Source organism: Ciconia boyciana, chromosome 3 (genome assembly GCF_034638445.1).
Source record: "Ciconia boyciana chromosome 3, ASM3463844v1, whole genome shotgun sequence".
Classification (NCBI taxonomy): domain Eukaryota; kingdom Metazoa; phylum Chordata; class Aves; order Ciconiiformes; family Ciconiidae; genus Ciconia; species Ciconia boyciana.
In genome coordinates this window covers 118,818,699-118,841,326 of record NC_132936.1, presented here as the reverse complement: position 1 = coordinate 118,841,326, position 22,628 = coordinate 118,818,699, and the positions used below count along the sequence as shown (strand labels likewise).

General features: G+C 40.4%; 1 long non-coding RNA gene across 1 annotated transcript in view; it reads left to right on the top strand.

The window, feature by feature from the left end:
• Window positions 1-10,606: 10,606 nt before the first annotated feature.
• Window positions 10,607-22,628, top strand: part of LOC140648852 (uncharacterized) — a 170,110-nt gene continuing 158,088 nt past the window's right edge. Inside the window, exon 1 of the long non-coding RNA XR_012041356.1 lies at window positions 10,607-10,745. This is a non-coding gene — a long non-coding RNA (uncharacterized lncRNA). The remainder of the gene's footprint in view (window positions 10,746-22,628) is intronic.

The window sequence follows — 22,628 nt, the reverse complement described above, 5'->3', positions numbered from 1 at the left end:
TCGGTACTGTGAGGGCAGAGTATATAATTATCAGTGTATAAAGAAAAAAAAATCTGAAATGTCTTTAACTGTTAGGAGGAATGATGAGAAAGAAGTTTGTGCTGTTGATCCCCATCCATATAGTTGCCATGAGTAGAATTTGGACAGAAGCTGGCTTAGGTCCAGGTTGCAGCAGAATTAAGCACCTTTCCCTCCACAGACAACTGCTTGTTAAAGAAGCAATGTTGTTGGCATTAATGGTTGAGCAGAAGTTCTATTTCTTTTGCTGATGTTGCATGCAAACATTTTTTTCCCTTCCTCCCCCACCCCCAAATTGGGTACCCCATGGCAGAAAGGGTGATGTAGCTTACTTCACTTGGCAGCAAAATTACATTAATCTCTTGAGCTTCCAAACTTTGTTTTATTTTTGTCCTGGAAATTCATATTGGTTTTTTTTTCCTTGTTTTCTTTATTTTAATGACTCTGCCTTTATCCAGATTTTGAAATACTTACAATGATGAACTAGAGCAACTCATGCAAAAAAGTTAAAGGGGAAAAAGAAGTAGTAGAAAATGTTAAACTCTCATATTTCTGCAAAGTGGCCTTTTGTGAAACTTATACTACTAATCTTGAAAGAAAAAGCAGTTAAGTTGCTTAAGAGGTTCCAGATTGGCTGGCTGATCAATATCAAGTATTAGTAATGCTATATTAGCAAAGACCTACACTATACACTCAGGCCTTATTAACCATGATGCCCATTTATTGATACTAACGCTCGATCATATACAACAAATTATTTTGAAGTTATTTTTGATGAATGTTGTTCATGTGTTCTATGGCTTGATCTCGCAAACCTTTACTCATGAGGGTAGTCAATTGTCTTCAAAGATTTGCAAGAATGGCCCATATGCAATACAACCTCGATTATCCAAATGTCAGGGGAGACATTGAATAAGTTCATATAATTGGCATTTTGAATAATGAGGAAATTTTCAGTGCAATTAATAGATGTCAGGGGACATGACCATCTTTCAGATGACAGGGAGTTTTCTGAAAAATTTAGATTTTGATATCTGAGTTCCTATTGTATGTGCTACTGACAGACTGAAATTGCAGAACATCTGAAACGTGCCTATATATTCCTTAATAGCCCTTCCTGTGGAATCAGCTGGAGTGCTATTTACTGTGGTATTGGCGTTGTGGGTCAAATTGTCACAAGCATTTAGCTTAACATTGCAGTAACTCTGCTATTAAGAGTTAGATTCCAGGAACGCAGTGTTAAATCAATATTGGAATTGTCTGAAGTAAAATATTATTTAGAAATACATCAGTGTCAACTTTGGAATATGGTTTTAAGAAAAAAATAATCCCATAAAAACATGAAAGTAAGTAAAGTTTAAGGGAGGAAACTCCTGGAGGGAATGAAAGAGGAAGAGAGAAATCCAGACTCTTTTGTACGAATGTGGAAATACCCAAGGGAGCATCAGTTTGTGTCAGAATGACTCTTTTTAAACTTGGAGTTGGTCAGTCAAAGATAATCCAAAGCCAAAATGCCTGTTTTCTGACTCCTGTTCATCTCTGCGCAGCCAACAGAAGGTGCTGCGGTGGGAGGCACTAATTTCCTTCCTCCCCAGATGGCTGCACATGAGCACCCAGGGATGCATATGGCTCTGCTGGCTCCCTGGGCAGAGAGCACCGATGGTGTCTCTGATTGCCTGTCCTCAGGTCTGCACCGCCACCGCGCAATCAGAATTTATCTTTAACAGCTCTAACGAGCAATACGGTCTTGCTAGCTTCTCAAATGCTGATAAGCAGCAGAAGCAGAATTATGAAGATCACAATTGATAGTATGCTGGGGGTGTTTGGGATTCTGTCCTGAATCAAAATACTAATGTTTGTAGGAAGCCGAAACTGATGTGTCAATTTATTTCGGCACAGAGATGAGCAATCGCTTGTTTCCTAGGAAACATGGGGCTGTGCATATGCAGTTCTGAATGTGCACCCTAACGTTTTCCTTCATGTTGATAAGAGTAGAAAGTTTGTCCAATGAGATCCATTATGCTTAAAGCGGAAGGGAAAATAAAATTGGAAAGTTGCACTATTTAAAAAGAAGATAGCAGCAATACTGCCAAAGTTATAATGAAAAGGCAGAAATAATTCAAGAAAATAAAGGAAGTGTCCTTTCCATCTAATCTAGGAATCTGGAGATTTTTATAGTTGCAGAGCCATCTGCTAAGTTTCATTTATTGTGCAACTTTACTACCTCACCATCATCTGCTCATTAATCTGCCTTTTTTAGGTCTACTTCTGAAATTCTGAACCTCTGAGCATCTGTCAAATAGCTGCCACTGTTTTTGAAACTGTAGTATGATATAGTATAAAGGTTTTTATAGTAAGTCATTTTGCATGATGTCAATATTACTTGGCAAAAGCTTAGCCATTCATAAGATGCTCACCTCGACCTTGTCAGTAAACCACTTCCACCACACCCTAACTCTTTGTATTTCTTCCTAGAAGAGTAAATAAAACATAATTTTTGGTGATGTGTACTGTGTCTCAAAATGTGGCTTGGACTGCGTGGCAGCATTTGGTCCTCTTCTGATTTGAGCAGTGTGCTTGGGTGGCGATTGTCAAAAAGGACTGAGGATTATTTGCACAGATCACTGACCCCAGCAGGAGTCTTACCATTGACTCAAATGGCTGAGACTTGGACCCAGGTCAAGGACTTTGGATGTTGGATTTAGCTTTAATATGGTGTTTTCAGGCCTGGCCATTCTGTTGTGACCTGCACACACATTGCTGAGATGAGCACAGGAAAAAAAAAAGGCATTAATATCCACCTTCTTGATCAATGCGTGGAATTCCTCAGATCCAGTACCACATCCTTCAGAGGTGGTCAAATGACTCATTCTTCATGTTCATTGTTAACGGCAACAAAAAAAGGAGAACTAATCTAGCTGAAATGCAGAGGCCTGGCAGCTGTGTCTGGGTGTGTCTGACTAATCCATACCTTTCCCTTTCCCTTTTGTGCATTATTCTAACAGCAGGTGTTCTCATGTGTTACCTGAAAATGCGCTTTGAATTCAAATTCTTGCTTCCTGGCCCCACTGGAGGTGAGGCAATCCATGAAACCCCAGGAGCCAAATGATCAGTGGCTGCCTCTGTGAGTAAATGCTGGTGGAAATAGGTATTAGCAGGTCTGAGGGACTCGAGTCCTCTCCTGCCAGATGGCTGCCACGATGTCACTACCCTGTGTGAAGCTTATGGATGCCTTTGTCATTCCTGCCCTGAGGTTCCTTGATGTGTTTTTTTTTTTTAGGCATTGATTTCATTTTGCCTGCTTTAGGTAAATCTCGGTAGCAGTGGATGATTCAGCTCAAAAATTGTTTTCTTTGGGGACTAATCATTCTGTCTTGATCTACGCTCCTAAATTTAGAGGTTAATCTCTGCAGGCTTCTTCTGGGGGAGGCTGAAGCTTCAACTCTGAAACCTCCTGTGAAAGGACTAATCCTAGGCATTTTGAATCACACTCTGAGTCTTTCTCTCTTGATTATGTATGGGACTAAGGAGACTGTATTTCTAATTTAGGCAGTTACAGATGAGGTACCACAAGATGGATGAGCTGATCTAATAGCCTGCTGATACTTCCTGGCCATGTGTTCCTGCTGTTTCTCTTGCTTCAGCTTGGGTGCTTGCACTAAAATGGCAGGAAACTACCCCAGCAAAACAAATGGAGCCAAGGCAACCTGAGCCCTCTGGCTGGGATGAAAGTGGGGACCAGAAATTATGGCAAGAAAGAGGGTCACCCTGTAGGGTGGGAACACTCAGCTTTGACTGTGATCCTTCGTATCCTTCTTCTATCCTTTAACTGAGGGTCAAAATTGTCAAATCCTGTTACTGCTGTGACTTTCCTCAGTCCTTTTAACAGCAGCGGCACTGACATATGGTGTTGCACTCCTGATGCCGCAGAGGCCTCTAACTATGCTGACTGACTAGAGGCCAAAAGGATTAGCCAGCAATGCTGCTGAGATAGGAACGAGGATGCATCCCTCTTGCAGGAATGCACTTGAGTTACTGAGGGAAATGGCCAAAAATGTGTAATGGTTCTTTTCTAGGAGGAGACTCCTGGCCTCTGAGATGTCTTTCAGTGTGGGAGGTGCAATTAGATGTGCTGTTTGCCTGAGAGGAAGGGAAAGTCTTGTCTATCAATAGATAACTTCTTACAATCATCTTGACAGTAGTTATTGTCAGTTAAAATCCAGTAGTACTTCTTTAGAGTTAATAAAACCAAAGCCCCTCAGTAAAGTGAGCTCTAAGATGTACTTCTTGTCTAAAATTTAGAAATGAAACCTCTGCAGCAGAAAGAATAGAGCTGTTGTTCTTATCTGTCATCTCCCTCCATTAACAATAATTAATAGTGGAACAGGTGGAAAGTTAGCAATTTTTGTTGAGAAGAAAATACCTTATGTTGGATAGAAACCTGCCTATTTTTTTCACAGCAGTGCTTTGACTTGGTAACGTCTACATCTTGAGCCTAAAGTGATGAGGGAGTTGAGACCTGAGCTATTGTCAAAGTGTCTGGAGTGGAGACTCCAAGCAGTAGTGGAAGTTCTCTTCCTCTGAAGAAGTGCCTTAGTCTTTTCTGTTTGTGATGGAGGAATTGGAGGAACAAACTGCGAGGAGAGCTGCATTTGCAACTGGACTGTGAGTAATGAAGTGATGGCCTCAGCCTTGAAGTCTGAAATAAGAATTCTGCATTGGGCCAGAAAGTGAAAGTCTGAATTCTGCAATTAACATTTCAGACTTTATTTGAAGTCAGTGATTTTAGAGGTTATTTTCTTGTGTGACCAAACTAGCACACATGCATATGGCTCGGCAGGGAATGAATTGTGCTATGGATTACTTCTGGGCTGTGCAGTTGGATTTTGACATATCCATTCAGTCCCATGCTGTGGAATGTGTGGACAAGGTTCAAGTTTGCACTGATGGAAATGGAAACCTCTTGCTATACTGAGTTCAGTTTGTTTTCACATGTGGTGTGTTGTCTATCTGGTATGTCTGTTTTATTTATAGCTATATAAATATATTTTTTTAAAAAAGCTAGTTGGCAATTTTCACATCAATATTGTGTTTTCAACAGAAAATGGCTTACTAGTCAGCAGAGGCTGCTGGCAAAGTTTTATCGTTTGGATCTAAAAATATTTGGTTTTAATGAAACATTGGGAAATGAAGACTTGGAATTGTGGGGGGTTTTTTCCTGTAAAATCATGAAGAACTTCATGCATCTGTTAACAAATTGATTTTTGTTAAAAACACTTTGAGTGACAGTATATCACAGCTGGCTCAGACATTATGTATGCATTATATATGTGTTATAGTTTTGTCTGCTGAGACCAGAGAAAAGGAACTTTGTGTGTAGTAGGGAAAAGTAGATTTGCAAAGGGGTTTGCTGTTGTGTTTTTGTTTGGTTTTTTTGTTGTCTAGGGATTAAAAAAACCCCACCCTGGTAAACTTGCCAATATTTTCATTAGATCTGGCAGCTTTTCTTTGAAATTCTGAGTTCCAAACGGTGTTCCCTGTTTGCTTAGAGAAAGCAGGGGGCCCACTTCAGTGTTTGCTCTGAGGTTGGTGCACTGACAGGCAGGCATTTGTCCACATTTTTTTATTATTAACTAGAATAAGCAGTTTAATAACTAGGATTAAACCATCAGATCATGACAGAGTAGCATTAGCTGCAGGAACCAAGTTAGAAAGGATTCCAGATGTGATTAGATGAATACCTGCCCTTTAGGGGAAATAGTTAAGTGGGCCTCAGTTTTTATTGGTAAAGGTAAATGTTTCTTGGGCCATTCTAGGCAGGTATCCCAGGGTTGCTTTTTCACAACGATGTTGCAAATCCCTAGTGCCAAAGAATAGACTGTATTCTAGACTTGAGCCAAAATTGTCTCCCTGATGAAAATCAGTGATTTTGCCAGAACACACAAGATTCTGCTATTGCCTTGAATTATTTACATTTTTGTTAGAAATGCAAAGGTGTGTTTACAACATGCTAGTAGATGAATATTTCCTTCAGGGTGCGGTAGGAAGGGGAGAGGGGAAAAGCTGTGATCAGAGACCTCTGCTGAAGGGGAGAGTTCCCCCTCCCACTGAAACAAATAGCAAAACCTTACTGGTGTCAGTGGGATTAAAAATGATCATGAAGTTACATGTTCCCTCATCCAATATAAGTAAAGAGACATTTAAGTATGTCTTACATGATTGAGTTTCTGGTGCGTTCACATGCAGGTATGTATTCAGGGGTATGAGACTGTATTAAAAATCAGAAGTAGAAAAATGATATTTTGAATAAAATTATCTGTTTTCTATCAATCTGTTTAGAGATCAAAATAATGTAAAAACCTTCTTGTTAGACTATAGAAGTTCATTCTGTTACGAGCTGTCAAATTCTGTCTTGCTGCTTCAGGATGAATGCTGAGAATGAGTTTTTCTCCATTATTAACCACTTTGGGCCGTCTCTGCAAAAGTATCTAGGTGCCAAAATAACTATGTAAATCTGGCCCTGGAGCATTACAATACACTTCCCCCAAACACTACATTGTGATACTGTTCCAGTCTGTGTGATTGGAGATGTGTTGCACAAAAAGACCTCACAAATCTATCTGTAAACAGCTCTACTGTCTGCCTAGTCACTGTATAAGAAAAATGAAATGGACTTAGGGCATCAGGTTAATATTGGTGAAGAAATAAAATGTCAAGTTAGAGTATATGATTGTCTTAAAACCTTTCTTCCCTGATCGGTCTTGAGTGCTCAGGCTAATAGTGCAAATGTGCTTAAACATCTTCTAAGGCAGAACACAAGCGTGAGGCTTTGAAGGAGTAATTGTAAAAGTGACTCTTGTGCCCAGGTAAGTTTAAGTCTTCCAGAAATTATCAAAACTGAAAACCTGCATCTTTTCATTTTATTATATATTTGCTCTACCCCACTTAATTGAAAGGTTATGTTGGTGTAACTTAGTCTAAGGGACCTGGAGGATCACGTAGAGGAGGACAGAGAATGGTGGAAGTTGTAATAGTTTTAGTCAAACCTTATTTCTGTGAATACCTTTTTCTGCTCACTCTTCTGGCAGCTTGCTCTGTGAAAGACTGAGCCTTCATTTCCTTTTCCCTGTGGTGTAGAGGAGCGTTTCAGGTGATTGTGGAACCACTTGGTGAAACTCAGACTCCACAATACAGTACTGTATGAAGATCATCTTCCCTAAGAGAAGTGTGTAGTCCTGAAAGAGTCTAAGGAAGAAATACTGCAAAATACTGGGGTTTACAAGTTTCTCTTAATAGGTCTGGCCTACACTAAAGTTTGTCTGCATTTGTTGCAAGTTCTGCATTTATCTGTGCCCTGGTCCAAAGCTTACTAAAGTCAGTCTTTGTATGAACCTTGATGGACTTCTGATTAGTGCTCTTAGAAAAATTGTTTTGGCTTCTGTTATTGAGAGATTTGTGTGACTGACATGAAATTAAACCAGGACACAGAAAGCACTTTATTTCCATCACCTGCAAGGGAAATAACGTCGACATTTTTTGAATTTCTGAACACTTATTTCTGAAATCCTTACCTGCTACACAGCAGAGTGTCTGGCTGTTGTTCCTAACCAAGAGTAATGCTCCTCTAGTGTAATGCACAAGATCATCTTAGTTAAGAGGACGGAGGAGGTTTGCTCACTGGAGATGACAAGAAAATGGGTGTGGGTCAGAAGGAGAGGGCTGTCTCAGCAGACAATAGGTGGTAAGTAAACTACAAAGAAAGTGAGGTGTAGAGATATTCAGCTTGACCGACTTCCAAAGCATCCATGGCCCTTTTGGCAATTGGGCTTTCCCTGAGAAATCCCCTCTGTGGTTTTTGGAAGAATGTACCCCTTGCTGCCACAAGTTCTCTGAGAGCGTTCCAACAACACACTGGGTATTTCAGAGCTGGGCCAGATTCAGGTAAAAACTGAGGGGTCACTACAGGCTGCAAGAAAGTATTTTTACAGGGGGAGAGGTCAGCGACTTAAGGTTGAAAGAACTGCCGTGGAGCAAAACAAAATCTCTCAAAGGCGGGTTTGACAGACTTCTGTTTGGACCTCATACAGTGGTTTCTGTTTGCAGATGAAGGGCAGCCTCGTTTGAAGGCCCAAATGTGAAATGAACTTTGGAAGAGTGGTACAAGCTACAGATAATTCATTTGTAGTTTGCTTTTTTTACCTACTTATTCTTCACTAAAGTATTTCAGTCTTCTCCTGAGTGCCCCCAGGCCTTGCAGAAGACTAAGTGGCTCTGATAAAAAGTGAGATCATGACAGTAATGAGGTAATCCTTCTTTTCCTGTCTTTCTCTGTATTTCTAGTGCTTCCAAAACAAATATTTAGGTTAAAAAAGCAAACAAAAACACCCCTCCCAGGCCCATAGGTGAGGTAGTCTTTCATTTTTTTATTACTGCTTTAGTAACAGTTTTTCCCCACATCTGTGGCTTTAATGAGGCTTGAAAAAAATGTAGGAAAACATCAACATGCTTCTCAGGCTGAATAAAAGCATTTTGTTTTTTTTCAAGTTGGTCTGGAGCCTGTTGCAGTTGATGAGGCCTTCCAGTGGGCTTTGGATCAGGCCCCAAGTTTCTTAATTTTGGGGGGGTATAGGGAAAGGGAGTGCAAATGCATGTGGGTGCTTCAGAGTTGACTTTTAGAGTGGCTTTTGCAAGAGCAAGCTGCATTACTCTTCCACAGAGGATGTACTTTTGCTCCCCGCTTTACTGTAAGTTTGTGGTAGGAGCAGCTGTGGAGGAAACACAGGAGGGAAAACCAAAGTGCAGGAGGGTGTTTGACCTCTTCTGCTGCTTTGTAACCCTGCTCCCTTTGCCCCCTGAGATATGCATGCTTCCTGGGGTGATGGATGACTGAGAGCAAGAGGGGCTTTAGTGTGGCTGATGTGGTACTTTTACTTGGGAAGTTGCTTGAAACCAGGAGAAGTCAAACTGATGATGATTTTAAAAAAGAAACTAAAACCTCCAAGCATGAAAGTTTCAGCTTTTTAATTAATTGAAGTTATTTCACCTGTTCTTTTATTTTTGACTGTACCTTGTTTGGATGCTTGGAAAAAATGAACAAACAGCCTTTTTCTTGTATATGTCCTGAATTTACATTATATAAGCAGCTGCTTACAATAATTGATAAAGATAAATCGGTCAACCTGTGGTAATTTAAAAACAGAAGTAAAAAGGCATTCCTTATTTTAATGGCTTTGTCCTTAAAGCCTTAGGTATGATTTTTTTTCCTCCAACTGAGATCAATATGGATGTTTTTGTCTCAAAACAGAGACCCAAGTACCAAATTGTTGAACAGATTTATCCTTTGAAAATGCCACTGTCACTTGAAAATGCCATGTGTACAATGCAGCTGTCTGACTTCTCAGGATTACAAAGAAACAAGACCACGTGAAGCCTATAAACAAGCTTGTAATTCAATGTGTAAAATTTCAATGTTTATTTCAAATGTTTTGAGACTCTCCTTTGCTGTAAAGTAGTGTGTTTGCTTGCAAAAACTCCCACCCTTCAAGTGATCATATTGAATTTTGTAGCTTTTGTCATCACTTCTGTTCACACACTCTTCCACGAGGCTGAATAATGCAGTATGTTTTCAGTGTCAAACTTGTTCCTGCTTTTTAGTCTTTAATCTACTTTTTTTTCCTTACCACACAGTTATTTTGGGTTTTTTCACCTCTTTTTAGTCCTTCCTAGCAAGTCTTCCCCCCCCCCCCCCATCTCATCCTCAGATGTGGGCTTCTGAGTTTCCTGTTCTGAGCTGCCACTGAGACGCATGCTTTTAACACATTCTTGTTATCGTTAAAACAATCCTTCATGGCTAATTCAGCAAAGGGGGGGGAAGTGACCCGCTGCTGTTGGTGTTGATGAATATGATGACTATATCAGTTTGTCATCTGGCATTACCATTGTCCTCTTCTTCAGATGGTGTTCATTTGAGTTTATGATCTTACAGAAGTATCAATATGTGATGCTTTTATTCAAGTTTGGCCAAAAGAGATCTTTCAGTAGAATAATAAATCTTCTTTGTTTCAGCTCTGTGTATATTGCAACACCAGCTTGTGAGATTGTGATGAAAATTCTGTAGTCCAAACAGATTTGGTTCAGATCAGTGGTTGCATAGCAAATCTCCAAGGAATATTTATGAACAGATGACACCCTTACCAGAACCAGATCGGCACATGAGAAGGCCTTTTGCTCCTGGAGGTGCTGTTTTTATAGAGTGAGATGTAGGTGCATTTAACGCTTATATCCTCTAGTCAGGAGGAGTTAGGATTTTGAAGGATCTGCGCCTTGGTCACTGTATTTCCCAAAGAACATAGCACAGTACCTGCATCCTCTCTTTAAACTGGAGTTGACCTTCCAGCTTCAGCTGGAGTGGTGTTGAGAGGCATTAGACAGCTGCTATGTTGCAAACCAGAGCTGGCTGCCCTTTTCAATAATCTTGGCAATTTAGCCCAATGCTTTCAGAGGGAAAGTGCAAAGGATAGTCCTTAGTGTAGCACAAGAAATGATCAGCATGGATCTTGTTATCATAGAATTTTTTTCTCTCTTCTAGGTCTTAAATGCCCTTGCTGGAAGAGGGAAGTTTGAAAACTACCGTCTTCCTGGCTTTACTTCTTGAGTTTTCCAATTGTTGCTCCTGGCAAGACAGACTAGGACCCTGCTCCAAGATGACCAATCCTAGCTCCAGAAAGGTATGTTTGCCATTTTTTGTATGTTCAACATGTCCTTAGCCTGGCAATGGCACTGCAGATCCAATGGAGAAGCAAAGAAAATAAGTACTACTGTGCAAGATGATGAGATGCTGCAGGGGATCTTTGCGGGCCTTACGGTAGGCATTTGAATGTATGTAAGTACATTGCTGGGCTCTGTGTAGCCAAAGGAGTTTGGGAGAGGTTCATGTGTGTGGCAATTCAGAGTGTCATTATATACTTAGCTGCCAAGCTTGGTACCTGTTGGTGTATAAAACCAGGTCCTCTGCTTAATCCGTGAAGTCCCAAATTGCCCAGGATACAAGACCTCAAGGATGCATAACATGCAGCTTTTCAGTGTGTTTGGCTCAGCCACACCTACCTTCATAGATTATCTCTAGAAAGTTATTCAGTCATCAGCAAACTTAACTTCTGCCCTTGTCTGTGCCCTTTTGTTGCTGCCTGCAAGTGAGAAGGGCTTGTAGCATGACCACTGCTGTTCACCTGGCATTGTGGCACTGATGAGAACCAGAAAGGGCACTCTGAGCATGCTGCAGCTATGTATTGCTTCATTTTCTTCTTGCATGAGTTGAAAACTGGTCTTTGCTTTGATCAGAATTCCAGGGAGGGACAAAATAAACAATGTTGGTCTTGTGTGGGGCTTTCTTTTTAAGTCTGTGTAAGTGCAGCAAACATTAATTGCTCATAAAAGTGTTTTCCCTGACAGTGGGGAAACAAATTTTTTATTAGTGGCTTCTCTGCTTTTGAATGGAGAATAAATGCATACATGGCTGGTAACTGTTGCCTCTCACAGCTGAGAATGCTCATCTCATCACATGTGCCAAGGAAAATACAACGGAGCTTCTTTCTGGACCATGCTTTTCTGGGATGGAGGAGCAGAAAGGCTGGTGGCTTGAGCATGGCCAGTCCTAGTCCATGTACAGCCCTGGGAGAATTGGGGTGAGGGGGCTGAGGCTGCAAGAGGTATTTTCTGGCTACCATCAAAGGGTCTCTGCTTGTGTCAGGGCCTCTCCAGTCTTGTGAAGGTGGAAAAAAAAATTATTGAACCATTTCTTCATGAAACTAAGAAAAGCAACAGGCTGCTGGGCTGTGCAATGTATCTCAAATGAAAAAGTAAGCTAAAGTCAGCTTCCAGAAGAAGGAAAATAGAAGGCATATAGCCAAGGCATTGCAGAACCTACTTAGTTCCTACTTACATTGTGCTGAGGAATGGTAGCTCTTCTCTGACCTTGTACATATCCATAATCTTCCAAGACAAATAAAACATGGAAGGGTGACACAAGGTTGAGAGTTTATGTGGTCAAAAGCTTTTCATAGGGCATATTAGAATGTGAATTTATTAGCCTGTCAAGTATCTTGATACCTAGCATATAGCTAGAGTATCTACTCTTGTGTACTGCCAATTGTCTTTTGTTTTGTGAGTGTGAGGAAACCTATGGCAAATACCGATGAGGTCAGAGCATACGTATAGGCAGGTTTGCAGCTTACCTCATCTAGTGGTAACTCTCATACTTTTTATACTGAAATATGAAATGGATTCCTTCCAGCTAAAAGGTGTGGATAGAAATGAAAAACTTCTAATTCATCAGCTTCCAGCAAAGTTGAGTAATTACAGTGTAAACAGGTGAAATACCAAATGTGACTTCACTTTTTGTTTATAATTCTAAAGAGTTTATGCACTTTCAAGAAAGATTTACATGAAGAACACAGATAAGTAAATAAATGGAGTGAGTATATGATTAATGTTTTTAAAATAGTAAATGCTTCCCATTTGTAACATTCTTGAAATAGATTGGCCATGTGGGCCTTGTTTTTCTTCCTGCTTTACAAGGCTGTCTGTGTTTTGTTTATTTACTGTACAAATTTATGTTCAATGCCTCCTTTTCTGTTTAATCCACAGGAGAATTTTGGTCACTGGCAAGATCATTAAACTGTATTAATATATGTTTAATTAAATCTTTATAACAAAATATATATGATAAATTGCTCTATGTGTAATTAAAAGGAATGAACAAGTTGAATAATGACAAAGCAGTAGAATGAAATTACATGTGTGAGTGAGATCAAACGTAATGTTAAGAAAAGGACCTGCATAGGCACACAATTTCACTTTTTCAAGATGCTGTAGGGCACAATTAACACTGCAGCAGATCTGTCCTATGATCAGGAATGTTTACTACTGCTTAATATAGTCTGCTTACTACTGTCCTCATCTGTTGCTGCTCATCTTGTACTATGTCCAGAGCAGTGGAAAAAAATGTTATTTCTACCTGTCGGTGTTTCTGCAGGTTATAATCCTGACAGATGCAGTGGCTGTAAGGAGTTGGCAGCAAGGCAGCCTCAGTGGTAGGGTCTGGGAAAAGGTGCTTTCTGAGAAATAAGGAGTCTGTAGAAGAGAGGTAGTTGTTCTCAGTTCATTTTCTAGTGACCATACCATAAACATCTTCATGCTTTGTGTAAAATGGTGATTTTGGCAGTGTAACTAAATCCTGGTTCTACAGAGGAAAAAAGCCCCACCTGTGTGTTAAGCAAGTGCTTCAGTGCTTCCCCAAGTGTGGGCCCACAGACAGGAATGTAGAATAGCCTGTCCAGTTTGAACAAGCAACAGGAGCTCATCTTGTGTCTGTTTCAAGCAAGGCAGTGGAAATTGGTCAACTCTGTGTTGACTAAATTGGAAATGGTTAAATGCAGGTAAACTCAGTGGCTGAAGAACACTTTAAATACAGTAAGTAGATAAATCCAAGTTTGAAGGAAGAGATCCTTTCTAGCAAAGTTCAGTAGCACCAGTACAGTGGTCACCATTTCAAGTTAGATGGGGCTTGTTCAGAATGGCTACATCTGGTTAAAACTTTTAATGTGAAACTTTTGGGAGATCTAAAATATGTAAATGCAAGCTTGGTTACACATTGGCTCACAGATCAATATTCCAGTGTTCTCAAAATGAAAAGTCCCAAGATTTTCAGTACCAGTTTGATATCCTTAGGGAAGTGCTTCTGACTGTTTGAAATTAATTTTGTTTCAAAATGTTCAATTAAAAAGAGTAGCTCAGCAAGAAGCAGTTCAGTTTTGTAAGACTCCTATTTTAATAAACCCAGAACGACAACAGTGGTCTTGATTCACTCAGACAAACAAGATTAGGAATTTCTTCAAACAGAAACTAAGTGCATGTTCGAAATGAGTGAATATTTACTTTACATATCTCTAATGAGAAGCATCCTGCACTAAGTGTAGGTCAACACAGGCTAGTCACTTAGTTCCACTGTACCATTCTTAATTTTATTTTTTTAAACTGCAAAAGAATAAAAAAGGGTCACAATTGCTGCTAGCACTGCAGTGGGATCTCTGTCCTGTCCCTGCGTCTGCCAAGAGGGAGGCTTGTGTCTGGGAAGTTCATGTTCTTACTAGATGCCTTAGTTTTTCTTTCTTGTAAAGGAAATTATGATATTGAAATGTGTTGGTAGCAAGGGAGAGGGAAGCTCAGCATATAAGATGGCTGTTATAATTATACAGTAGTCAGCTTTAGTATCAGTTCAAATGCTGCATCTGAATGACTTAATATTAGAGATTGTTATGTTAGAGATTGTAATTTATATAGTGAAATTAGGTGGGTTTGATTCTATGATGCAATTGCAACAAGTCTGCATGGGGAAAAAGAAAGTGTCTTAAGATAGCGATGGGCATGATTCAGAGCTCTGAATCCCTGTTGATGTGAGAATGTTTCAATCTGGCATGAAAAGAGGCTTCTACTCCAGTCTTCCTGTGACGGCTCTTACCCAAATTCTTCAGCATTTAGATGCAAAACCTTAGAAGTAAACCCTCCCAGATCTAGGTGGTGTTATTTCACACTCTCATACATTCTTCCCTGCTCCCACAAAGTTCATGGTGTTCAGATTCAGTCTTGGATTCATCTTACTATGGAGAGGTGCAAGCCAGATTAAGGGGCTTGAAATGTCTTTCAGAGCTGTGCTGTATTTGGCAATTCGTGTTCCTTTGGGGTTGACAATTTTTTTGGCAGTTAAGTTTTCACCCCCTGAGTTTTGTTCTGGGATTCAGGTTCAAATAAATCTGAAATGTGGAGCAGAATTCAGTCCAAGTGAGTGAGTTTCCCATGGTTTCTGTCTGAAACAATAAATCCTTCCTCGGAGAAAGAAGGGCAAACCTCCACCTTGGTTCATCCAGAAGATTTGCAGATGCTTTTATGAACCTGGGTTTAATTCGGGGGTTTTTAAGAAAGCCCTTTCCTATTCCTTCAACTCCTGGGTCAACTTCAGGGTATAACCCTGGCTGTGTCAGAGTTAACAGGAGTTTTTCCACTCCCATTTGCAGCAGAGGCAGGATTTCCCATCCTGAAGTTCTGCCTGTTTCTGTTTATTGCCCTTACAGGCCAAATACTGAGTTAGTAAGTGAAACACCTATTGATTTCAAAGCTGAATTTCAGAACCTCAGGATATCATGCTATTCCCCTTAACTCTGTTAAAATTGGAAGCATATTAGCTATCAAATGTTCTAATGACCCAGTAGATGACAAAATTCAATTGAGAAAGTGTAGCTCGCTGAGGGCATATACATTCCTGGATCTTTTTTCTGCATTTTTAACGAAGGCTGTTTGGCTGCCTTGAAAAATTCACATGCCCACTTCCCCAGCACTCATTGTACCATCTGTACACACAGCATATAGTGTACCTCCTGATTTAAAAAAAATAAAAGTATTGTTCTACTCTCCAACCTGCAGCCTGCTGTACCACATAAACTGGAGAAAAAATGTCTGTCTAATCGATCCTTATTTAATAAACAGTGTTATCAATGCCTTTGAGACAGCTCTACAGTGTATGACATCAGGGGACATCAGGACATTTGCTGGCTTACGTTAATTGGCATGGCAACGTTGTTTTTTGGCCTGGCACACCAGATCGAAAATTGAATTTGCAAAATCAAACTGTAGTTATCTACATTCCTTGATGTCCTCCCAGGTGAGCTACTGGGCTTCATGCTAATAACTTCTAAAGCAAGCAAACTTTAGCTAATTATGTGCTAGTTTATTCTCCCTTGCTAAATTTTGGCAGGTTGCTTCTGTAAATTATGAAAAATAAATGTGAAATATGCAGATGTCTTTTGTTTGAAGCAGATGTTTGGTCCGCCTTGCCAGAATCTAATCAGCTGTTTCCCCTGAGTTTTTTTTCTCCCCCCCGCCCCTCCCAATATTGTCCAAGAGCTTTATGAAAACATGAAGTGTTGGGGGAGCGTAGAACAATAGGATGTTGCTTTATTTTCCAGCTACCAGACTTCAAGGTAACTCGAGGTAGATTTTTAGGCTGTTGTCTTCTCTGGGCTGAAGCCATAGCAGATGCTGGCAGAGGGCCCATAAGGCACAATATTGTCTGAGGACAGGCAGAATGCAAATGCAGCCATGCCTGTAGTGGGGGAGGTGGCGGTGAGTTGGGAGGGAGCCAGCAAAAGCTGGCTTTGAAGTCCTGATGGTACTGTGTGGCTGAGACCCACAACTTGTGTGCTTCCCCCATGGGGAGCCTCACAGATGGGGGAGCTACAGATCTCCAGGAGCATAGTGCAGCTGTGTTAAAGGCAAGGTGGGTGGTAGGACCTGTTTCCTTCCCTGTTGCCTCAAATCACACCCCTCCATGCCCTGTTGCCTACAGCATGGTATGGAAGGAGGTTGAATTAGCTGGTGTTGCACCCTGCACTGCGTGGCTGGGCTAGATGGAGCCTAGCCAGGGGTGTTGCAGTACTCTGTTGCCATCTCATCCAGCACTACCCTGCAGCACAGGGTCTGAATCTGCCCTTAGGTGTACTGACTGTTTGCTGTAGCCTCCTGGTCATAAGAGCTTCTGAAAATGAAGTCCTCCAGAAGAGTCTGATCCACGCTGTACCTCATACTTTGCTCGTGGCCTGCTGTGTAGCATGCCTTCCAATCCACAGCTGTGCTGACATAGCAGCTGTGCCTCCCTTGCTGTGGCACTCTACTCTCCCAAGAAGCATTTCTGTCTCAACAGCAGCAGTTACTACAGTTAGAAACCAACATAAAGTGCAGAAAAGGGTCCAGATGAAGATCCCTTGAACCTCGAGGACCATCCTCCTGCCATTACAGCTCCAGCAGGCTCATCAGAAGTTCAGTAATAAGAATAGTAATTATTTTTTTTTTTAGTACAGTGCTCAGCACTTGCTTTGCACGTTCCATTTAAGGCTTTCACAGCACTTGATTGTGCATGGATTTAAACTTCCAGCGCTCCTACAGGGTAAAGTATCATTATCCTCACTTTGCTTACAGGGAAATAGACACAGAAATAGGCTAACTGATTTTTTTTTTCAGAAGGAGAAAAGATAAGTTTTGTGTTTAAAAGACTTTACTGGGAGTTGGCATCCTTCCTCATTTTGTTAGTCAATGTCACAGCCTTCTACTGGAAGCATTTTTCCAGCTACCATCAGGGCTCCTCTTGTGGGTCAGCGGAGAAGGAGGTATTCTTGCTACACAGTGTTGGAATTTGGCTCTGTGTGTTCAGAGCACGTCATTTTTGGGTGGATCTGCTGATGGCTTCCAGAACCTGTGCCCTTATGTTAGGTGCTTGAAGCTGAATGGCAAATGGCTGCCTGAATTGATAACAACTGAGCATCTCTGGGAACCAAGAGGTACAGAGCAGTGGGTGACTTCTGAGCGATAAGTACTTCAGTACTATGGTAGTACTTATTTTTTTTTATCATGGGTGAAGCACAAATCAAGAGCCTGTTGTGATAGGTGCTTTGGAAGCAATTAAAATGAATACTCCTTGCCCCAGGGACACAGGTCTTGAGATTGTGGCAAGATGCTCTTTAGTTGTAAATAGATTGCTGGAGGGAAGTATAATTCAGCAGTCTAAGACTGCTGGGGAATTTTTTTACAGTAAAACTGAAGGGGGAGAAAGAACCATTGCCAATTTTTTTTAGCTTCTTTACATTTAGGGTTGAAAGAATCCATTTTTGGTCCTTATGAAAGCGTTTGTTTAATCTGACTGTATCATCAAGGAGTATTATTATTTTTTTTAAATGAATCCTCGTAATGCAGTATGAATATATAGCCCTTTGATTATTCAAAAAAAATTGTACAAATCAAAATAAATTTGCCTGAGCAATTTAAAATAATTAACCTTTGACAAACCTCCCTCTCTAGTAATGGAATAGTAACTATATGAATAAAAGATAAGTCGTGACATTCAATGAATTACAATATTCATCCCATAAATTACAGGATAAGATAGCAATATAATCTACATTTTTATAACTGTAAAATGTCCTGAACAGTAGCCCCCTGTACTCTTCAGGTTAATTTTTTTTCTATTTCTTTGAGGTATGCAATGCCTTTTATATGAAAAGCATCCCAAGTGATGTTAAGTTTCCGCAGTGTCCACAAAGGCTGTGACCTAGGCCTTCCTTCCCTGCTCTGAAAGGGAATCTTTGCCTTAACGGGAAATCCTACAAAGGGATTCTCCTGAACGGTAACAGTAAGTGCAAATTATGATCCTGGGAGTCTCCTGCTATATAACCAAGCACAATGCCAATAAACCAGGGGTGTAAACCACATGAGCATATGGACAAAATATGGTCTGAATGGCATGATTATGTTTCTCAGGCCATAATGAATTCATCCCAAGGTGCAACTGTACATCTGTTGTTATAGTGTTCATGATAGCAAACACTACAGTTAAGGTTGCAGTTTAACTCAAATTATAGCCACCTGTTTCCGTTCACTAACAACTTTCTTAAAAATGATTCCTTCTGGACTGATTCACGTATGTCCTAAAATGGTCATTCACTTATATATTTATTTGGGGGAAAATCTGTTTGATTTATAGAGTAGGCAAGCTGAAAGATCCCCCCTGCCCCGTGATTCTCACCAATGTATTTCCTTAAAAATAAATCAAACCCTCTGGCTTTTAAGGGACTGATCCAACTTGCATTGATTTTTTTGGTGAATACTGTATTTTGGTGAATCTGTGACTCACTTTGTGGCTGCTGGCATGAAGTAATACAGTGTAGAAACAGATGCAAATACTACACATGAAGCTTTAGCTGCTTACAAGTTAGGAGTCTCGTCAAGACTAGTTTTCTAGTATCTGTTCTCATTGTGTAGTTGGTAAGTGTTGCTTACATGACATCCCATCTTTCTTTAGCTGGGTTAAATCCAAACCACTGTCTTTACAGACTGGAGAGGAAGGGTAGGATGCTTGGGTCTTGACAATTGATACCAAGGAAGATAAATTTCTTTCCAGAAAATTTGCCACCCCTCTGGGAGGAATGAGGTACCAAGGAGACTATCAGCTATTATCAAAACTTTAAAAATGGCAAAAGAGGAAAATCTAGTTTCAGGTCTACAAACATCATGTTCTCTTTCAGTGACTGTCTTAAACAATTTTAATGCAAAAGTTAACTTTGCAAATGTAAATTCCAAGTTAAGGTATACAAATGTTAAAGGAGAGTCTGCTACTGATCCTTAAACAGTGATGCATGTCAGTGATACATATAACATTTTGAAGTGCAAATGAGTCTGAATGTGATAGATTACCAATAAACAATGTTTCTGGAGCAACTTCATTTCCTAGCAAGAGTCCATAGTGCATCTGTTATTGAATGCCCTCTGTCTTGCTTTCACCTGAGGGGAGTAAACATGTGACTGTGATTTTAGGTTTGTTTTTGATACGGCAGTATAGAGAGTGTTGGGCTGTTTGGTGCACCATTGCATTGAGTTTCATTGCAAGCTCCCTCCTGACAGCTGTCCAAGTGCAGGAGGGAGATTACGTGATGGTTCTTGAAAAGCTAACTCACCACGTCATGGTCAGCTCCCTCTGAGGTGCAAATGCTGATCGCAGCATGGAGCCTGAAGAGCCATGTTAGACTCCAGGTTAATCCACAAGGGTTGGTAAGAAAAAAATCCTTCCCTTGAGACTTCAGAGCATTATTGCTCCATTTCTCTGGCTGCGTGTTACATTCATTTCCAGAGTAGCAGTAGGCAAAGTACATTGGGGTGCAACGGAAAAGTCACGAAAGTTTTTCTGTCCCTTCCACTTCTGCTACTGAAGTGGTCCCACTCCCTAAGGACAGGGAGGTTCTCCAGTGCATACAGAGTGCCTCTTTCTTTAAGTAATAGCATTGTTCAGCTTTTATGGACATAGAATCCAAAATATAGCTTGCAAAGGACACTCACGCCCTTATCCTTCCTTAATAAGGGGGAAGCTGAGCAGAGGCTTGTCTGCAGCCTTGCAGCAAGGCAGTGGCAGACTTGGGATTGGAACCGAGATCCCAACCTTGTGCTAACCTCCAGGGCTCTCCTTCCTCTGTGTACTGGCTCTGCTGCCTTTAAGGCTCTCCCTGCCTGTGAAGGTGAGAGCATTAATGGACTGTAGTGCGACAGCTCTGCAAAACCTGGGCCAAGTGCACAAAAAGTATTCCATTCAGCAAAGTGACTCAGCTGTCATCTGTTCATTGTTACAAGCAGGGACAGCCGCTGTGGTAGAAATTGTTGGAAATCATAACAAAAGACTGTGTTTTGTGGGTTTTTTAAAAAAAAAATTTCTGTAAGTTGCTGCTCAAAATTAGGACTTGCACAGCCTTTTTGTTCATTTGCTATCCTGTCAGCATATTTTCTACCAAGCTCCTGTTCTCTTGGGTGGGACAGAGGAAGACGCTGGCAAGGTGGGCAGATGGATGGCAAGCTGCCACTCAGCCTGGAGCTCGCAGTCCACATCTACCTAGACCCAGAGGGCTGAGCGTGGCACGATGTGGAACCTGAAAGAGGAAGTGAACTTTCAGTGACTCATTTCTAATAACTCTTTTCCTTACCTTTGTTAAAAGGTACCTTAGTTAAAGCTTGTATTATCACAGTTATAAAGATGCATTGATATAATTATGTAGTAATTGCAGTAAATTATCAAGATTAAATCATTAAGGCAGCTTTTTGTGTTATTGCTGCTTAAGTTAGATGTCTTTTCTTTTTATATTTGGGAGAGAAGAAAAGAAGAATTCTCTTGCAGCTTCAGTATTGCTAAAAATAAAGGAAGATTGTGCTCTTCTGCTGCTGCTTACTGACGTTGTCAGGAATAATGTGAGTGAAATGGAACCAAAGCAGAGAAAAGTGTGTTCTTCCCTGAGCTCTAACAGGGTAGCATTACAGCTCATTTTATCAGGCTCTCAATCATGAAGTGGCCTTTTTTTCTTGAACTTGCAGGCAGAGGAAATGGCTTACTTCACAGAATAAGGATATTTTTATGCTTACTATTTAGCCATTTGCAGGGAAAATGTTATTTACATAGATGAAGGGGGGGGACGACAGGACAACACGGATGTGAAATCGACCATTCTCTTTTCTTTTCTTATGGCAATCTTGTGTGGATATTCTTGTTTTCTATTGGTGATGTCAGAGGAAAGAAGGGAGAATATTGCTTCAGTCTGTCCCTCTTAATAGGCCTTTTTTCATAGGCACAGAGTCCAGATAGTCTGCCAGTGACAATGATATATTTGATTTCCAAGATTAGGTGTATAGCAAAGTATTAACAATGATGCAACTTGTGTGTTACTTCATTCTTGTTTATTCTTTTGTGCATATTTATGTATGTTTTCAAGGCAAAACTTAGTAGTGGCTCACTCAGGGGATTGGTAATTGGATATAGAGCCTTTCACCCCTAGGTCAGTGGTTCAGATTTGTTAAAGGTCAGTACTGCCTGGGAGTTGCTACCATGTGACAGCTGCTCGGTGGCCCTTTATGAAATGAGTTGGTGGTCCCAGCTCATTTCCTTGAGAGCAGGTGTCTTCAGCACAGATCAAACTTGAGGGCAGCAGTGCAAAACCCATTGTTGGTAGAAAAGAGGAATCGCACTTGGGTATAATGCTCATAGTTTGTATGAACTTAAAAAAAAAAAGGCAAGAGAGCAAATATACATTTCTAGATCCTCAGCTGGCATAGATTTGGCATAGATCCATTAAGTGTAGCTGCAGCGATTATCACCAGCTGAGGATCCCCAGACAAATGTAAATCTCCAAACAAAAAACGTTTCCAACATTAAAATACAGTTCACTGTGGATGTACTGTATTACTAATCTAAAGGTTACGGATGTTACAGTAATATTTTAATTAACTAAAGACCAAAATTATAAATCCAAGTACCTTAGAATTAAAATCACATTTAAAACAAATCCAGGCTTGCTGAAATTTGGAATAACATTAATTCTTCCATCTACTGATGCCCTGAGATAATCATACAATTATGGTTAATGCATTTTACTGTTTGTTGTCCCAAAGGAGATGAAATTGGATTTCAAAGATACATTAGTCTCCAACTTTTAATGACTCTGTGCTTTTAACGGCTTTGCCTGTGCTTCTGCCTAAACTTCCAGGGCCACAAAGCCAAGGAAGCAATTCTGAACCATTGAGGTGTAGTGATGGTAGAAGTGAAGTCTTCCACCGAGGGAGCTCCTAACACTAGGGGAGCATAAATGTCTCATAACACTTACTTAGGAAAAACTTCTTACAATTGAGGAGTAGTTTAGTTATCTCTGATATAATTTTCATCTTGTTTAAGAGGAGTCTCAGTCTTGTCTGAGTTGTCTGACACTAGGAAGATAAGAGAACCTTTTGCTCTAGAAAAAATAATTTGTTATGCTGAGATTTTGCTGCAGTATTTAAAATCTGAGTTATTCTAGTACTAATTTCAACTGGGACAATAAAAAGGCACAGGGTGTCTAATTTTGTCATAAAAGTGAGCTTGAAATAAAATATTTATAAATTCTCAAAAGTCATTCTGTGCTCTAAAGAGCAAATGCTCTGTTTGGAGAGGGCGTGTTATGGAAAGAAGTTGAACTTCTTTGAAATGCAGACTTCAGCCT